The sequence below is a fragment of the Epinephelus moara genome, chromosome 21 (assembly GCF_006386435.1).
Source record: "Epinephelus moara isolate mb chromosome 21, YSFRI_EMoa_1.0, whole genome shotgun sequence".
NCBI lineage: Eukaryota > Metazoa > Chordata > Actinopteri > Perciformes > Serranidae > Epinephelus > Epinephelus moara.
Genome location: NC_065526.1, coordinates 22,851,185 through 22,857,184, shown reverse-complemented (window position 1 = coordinate 22,857,184; position 6,000 = coordinate 22,851,185).

Sequence of the window (6,000 nt, the reverse complement as noted above, 5' to 3'; positions counted from 1 at the left end):
CTGCCTTAAAGATAATATTTATCTATGAACACCCTTACCTGTAAGCAGAATAAATACTTTCTTCATGTCTGAAGAAACATGACACAAGACAAGAAAATCCAAAGACAAGGAAAGATCTTACAAGTGTGATCCCCACTCCAGCTAACTCTCTTATTAACACTTTCTGTCTATGTTACTGGAGTGCAATCTTTATACAACAACTGAGCTCAGGCTGTGAGTCCTTATCGGTAAACCGTTACAGCTTAAAGTCCAGAGTGCTCTCAGTAAACTGTATTATATTTCCATCACTTCCTTTATGACCCTTCTTGAGAGCTATATTTTACAAGCACTGCCAATGATATCCACTGTAGATTCAGATCACAGCACAGATCCAGATTTTTGTATTCGTTCTGTTGGTAAACAATAATATAGGTGAACTCTGACCTGCAGTCAGTAAGCAATAAACTCATGATGAAGTGAATATTATTTAAAGGTGTATGAAATAGCATAAGTTTGGATTTTATTCACATAAAATATGCCTTTTTTGTAAATTCAAACACACAGCATTTTCAAATTCTATTGTATGAATTTGCTACAAGTATTTATATCAACATTAAGGAGGGTCGGCTCTCTTTTCTTAGTTACCCTGTTGAAGAAGGTGACAATGCCAGACATTACTGAATCTTATCTGACTTTGCAACTGGGAGATAAAAACACTGGATAATTTAGATACTCCATGTTCTAGTTTCAGTGTTTGAGGTCAACGAGTGCTCTGTGAAATGGTGAAGTAAAGAGCTATTAATTTTAACTTTGTTAATCAACCGTTAAACAGCTCTGGGTAGTACAGTAGGAAAGTAAGGACGTGTCAACGTGTCATTGAACAGCCTTGACTCAGAAAACACTACTAAGCAGTAGGAATGCAACTTAACTGTTCAGTTTAAAGAGCCTGGAAAAAGTATAATGTTTAAAACATTTGGTGAAATGGGCTTCTGGAACATGCAACTAACAACAAAAGGTTGCTACTTTTCTGTCCAGCCGATAACCACCCTCTACCTCTTTCCTCTACAGGAGCTGTAAACTGTTTTTCACAGTGAGGTCACACCTGTTGGGTGTGCAAGCATCTGGCCAATAAATCTAAAAGTGACGTCGTTTCACAAACAGCATGTAAAGGTTTGTGTGTTGTGTGTTTGTGTGAAATCATGGACAGCAAGGGGAGCAGCACACTAATATTCCACTACTATTCCAAATATGTCAATATTCTGAATTTAATACAGGTCATGTTAACAGCATGTTCCATTTGGATATTTTGAATTAGGCCTTTTTCTGAATTAAGCATTTTTAGATTACGACATGTGGGATATGCTGCAATCATGGTGCAATGCTCTTGTTCGGACGGCTCAAAATTTTGAAGCCCTGTCTAGATGGTGCCTATTGCTCTTAAGTTAAGTAAGTAAGCATTTGAGCCACCGATCCTGGGTGGTTTTCAACGACCCATCCTTGCTTTTCTACTGACTTTTGTGCCACCAAAAGTGAGTATTCCTTAGTGATATATTCTTTCTTTCATTCTTTCGAGGACAGCAATGTTCACATGTTGGCCAGAGAAGATAGATGGTTTGAAGGAGGCAAAAAAACAAAATGACACAAGTGGCTTCAGCCATTCCATTTTTCCATATTCTGATATGATAAACAACATTTTAGGGCATGTTTATCAGATTATGCACGACTGTATGCAAAGGGGAAAATTAGTGGAATATTCACTGTCATTAGCCACGTAAACAGCTAAGTGGGAATATTGACTTTTTTGGAATAAAGGCAAAACCTGGAATGGTTTGTACATGTAAAATTAGTCAGTGATCAGTGATATCTCAGTAATTGGGAGCTAAAACTCCACAAATTAACATTATCCCATAGGTTTACTTTAAGTCAATGGCTGCTTTCCATTGGGCCATGTCTGCACACCACTTGAAAGGTATTGGCAAGGCCATGAAAACCCTGTTAAATAAACTTTGATTTAATTTTTTCACAGGTTTCAGCAACATACTGTAGCCATTTCTGTTTGGACTCTACCACTGCAAGCCACCAAGCCACTGCATCGTTCTTGGTGGACATGGCATTGATTTTAGACAAACTGACCCATCAAGTAAAAACCAAGCCCAACTGGCACAAATTGACACTGTGCCAGTTATGTTTTGAAGCGGAACCAGTTATTTTCTGACCATTATGTTTTTGTTTTCCTCAACAGAATGTTTTTATTTGTGGGCTCTCACTTATATGATGACCTTTCTGAAGAGAACTCCCTGGCCTCTCATTCAGTGGTCGTGAAGGTGAATTTGTTTTGCCTAGTATGACTGCGAGACTCCACCCCTGCGGTTTGGTTGGTTGCGCTTAGTTTGTCTTTTAATTTCTCATGTAGTTAGAGCTGAGGTATGAGGGGCTTGTCCAGGATAGTCTCGAGGCACAGGTTTGACCATTTAGAAGAAGTGAAGTGGTCATTTGTCCCATTTGTTTGATGTAGTTGCTACTTCCTGTGACAAGTGGGGGTTTGTCAATTAGTTTGTTGTTATTTGGGGTTGTATAATTGTCCTAAATTGAAGAGTTTGCATCTTGTTTGATTACACATTTGTGGAGTGTCGGAGCTGTATTTTAGTCCTTTCCCTTTTTGTGTTCATCAGTTTCTGTTTTGAAATTAAATTTGATTATGTTTGGGTCTATTGTGATTTTAGGTGTTCTTCTATAAACTAGTTTTTGAACACTTGTGAGAACTCTGAAAGTAGCAGTGAAACTGGGTAGTGCAATGAGCTGTCTGGCGATAACTCCCATCCAAATTTTGTCAAATCTTGAGCCAGAAACTCAGTAACTACAAGCCCTACTTAGAGGCCTTATAAAATTAATCCCTGCAGTCACAATGGTGCACATTTCAGCACAGTCCTCTGCTCCAAAAAGCAGAATAACCAAAGGGGAAGTGAAAACACAAAATGCTATGATAGATGTTAATGCAGAGTTGGAGAACAAACCTCAACAGCTGAATGCCTCTGCCCCAAAACAGGATATTGTGTTGCTACACTCAGGATGCAAAAAAATTTGTCTTCATCAGCAACAGTGCAATATCACTCTGCTCAAATAACCTTCCAAGTAATCTTCCACCTTGGTACAGCTATCATAGCACGTCCGGGGCACAGACTATCAGTGAATTAATGACTTTTACACCCTTTTAATTGCTCAGTCTGCAAGCATGCAATGTTGCATACTTGCAGACTAAGCAGAACTCACTGGCTTATTCTATTATTATGACACTAGCTAATTTCTTGCTTGTTGGTTGCTTTACATTTTTCAAAGTGGTTGGACAACAATTGCTCAAGTTTTGTGGATGGTTGATGGTATATTTAGGACATTGCAAGGATGTACTATGTGTTTGGTATGACTTCTGATAGCTCAGTACTTTCTTGGTTGTTACTTAGAGGTTTGAGGAAACTAAAATGTCAATAGCAAAAGTTAGTTGATTTGAGCATTCCCCCTAATGCCTCATTCACTAATGCATTCAAAGTGGCAGGTTGTCTTTTGTCTCTCACAAGTCTGACGACTGTGTCTTTGCAATGAGCCAGTAATTTACATATGCAGCTCTAACTGGGCAGTTATTTTCTCACATTGCCACTATAACGGTGCATGATGAGGTACTTCATTATCTAATTAATGTGTTTGCATGTATCGCTTTCTTATTTAAGTCCAAGTAGCTCTTTAAAGTTCAATGATAAAGAATTGGAGAGCCAATGACCACAACAATACTCCATTTTGTTTTGAAAATCTGAATAAAGTTGGGTGGAGTAGAAAAAAATATGTTCCAGTTTCACGAGGGAATGCCAGCTGCTGATTTCAGCACGTCAGAGGATAATTGCGTAAAGTTGAACCTCTCTCAGCCTCTTCACCTAACGCAGCTTGGCGCCTTTTTCTGTGGTTCAGTTCACAATGACTGGGATCGGTATGCATGAATCTTCTGTCTTTCGTTATGAGGAAAAAATAATAGTTTGATAGCACAAATGCTATATCTAAAAACTCTTAGGAAACAGATACTAAGTGCTGTGTGCAGGAGGGCAGGAGGGCAGGAGGTGCCAGATTTTTAGCTAATAAGATGGAGTGTTTGTTGTTCCATCTACTGGACATATTAGACCACAGTTTACACTTTTAATGAGGGGTGGAGCCAGACATTATAAGCATTGAGGGTCAGACCAAACCTAGGGGGTATGGGGGCATGCTCCCTGGGGAGATTTTTTCCCATTTAAAGCGGCTATACGCACAATTTTTCAAGTCAACTGAGATAACAGAATGCCTAAAAATCTGTATATCATTTGGAAAAAACATGGTTGTTGCCAAAAAAATCCTTCTGTAGAGCCTACATCCTATTTTGTATCTGGCTGCTCTCCAACTGTCTTCATAATTCTGAGCTATAACACAACATATGTTGAGAATAAGTAACTTTCAGTCCTGCCACCTAAAAAGAGGCAAAAATTGTCCAGCATTACTATTTTTAAGTTACATAACATAGGTAGGGTAGGAATTGGGGTACAAAGCATTAATAATCTTCCATCGATCCATCCATCCACTTTCATCCGCTTATACGAAGCCAGAGCGGCAGGCTAAGCAAAGCACCCCAGACGTCCCTCTCACCAGCAATGCTCTCCAGCTCCTCCTGGGGGACCCCAAGGCATTCCCAGGCCAGATGAGATATGTAATCCCTCCAGCATGTTCTGGGTCTTCCCCAGGGCCTCCTACCAGTTGTACGTGCCTTGAACACCTCTAATGGGGGGCACTCAGGAGGCATCCTGATCAGATACCCGAACCACCTCTACTGACCCCTTTTGTCGTGAAGGAGCAGTGGCTCTACTCCAAGCTCCCGCCAGATGTCCGAGCTCCTTACCCTATCTCTACGGTTGAGCCCAGCCACCCCACTGAGGAAACTCATTTCAGCCACTTGGATCACCCATCTCATTCTTTCGGTCACTACCCAAAGCTCATGACCATAAGTGAGGGTTGGGACGTAGATGGACCAGTAAATGGAAAGCGCTGCCTTCAAGGCGGCTGCCTTCCAGAAGCCGCACCAAACCGCCAATCCATCTCAAGCTTCATTCTACCCTTACTCATAAACAAGAGATACTTGAACTCCCTTACTTGAGGCAGTTACTCTCTACTGAACAGTCCTCTCTCCATTTCTTGTAACACACATCTTAACCATGCCTGTAGTTGTCAGCAGCCCCTAACTGGATGCTGATCGGATTGCACCACAGGTGGTTGCAGGATGGATTTTCATGTGATCACCTGATCCCCTGGTTTTGTGGGTAAATTTTGCGTGTTAGCCCAATGGGGGTGGGACCTATTCCAGCTGACATTGGGCGAGAGGCAGGGTACACCCTGGACAGGTCACCAGACTATCACAGGGCTGACACATAGAGACAGACAACCATTCAAAGTCAGATTCACACCTGACATGGGGAGAACATGCAAACTCCACACAGAAGGGCTCCCCCACCCTGGGTTTGAACCATGAACCCTCTCACTGTGAGGGGACAATGCAACCACCGTGCCGGTAATTAGTAATTTTAACTGTAAACTAGTATGAAACCAAAGTATATCAGTACGCAATTCCTTAATTCTCATACTGACATAGTTTTCAATTAGCCTATGTACTACACCAGTATAATAGAATTCCTTAAATTCAGTTATGGCTTTAGGTTTTGGTGTGCCACCCCAAGATTTTCAGTAGCTCCATCTGGCCATCCCTATTAAAACTTTCTGGGGGCGCCACTGGTCCTGAGCTCTTGCAGACATCAGTGGTAGATTTCAGGAATGTGCATCAAAGTCTCATAAGGTGGATGCTGCACTGGACCATTGACTGTGATGAGTCATGTTTAGTTTAAATCTCTTACACATCATTTTGTTCCAGGACAGGATGTGAGTGGGGCCACTTTTTGCCATTTCTAGAGTGTGACTTCGTGCAAGTGAGAAAGTGTGTGTGTGTGTGTGTGTGTG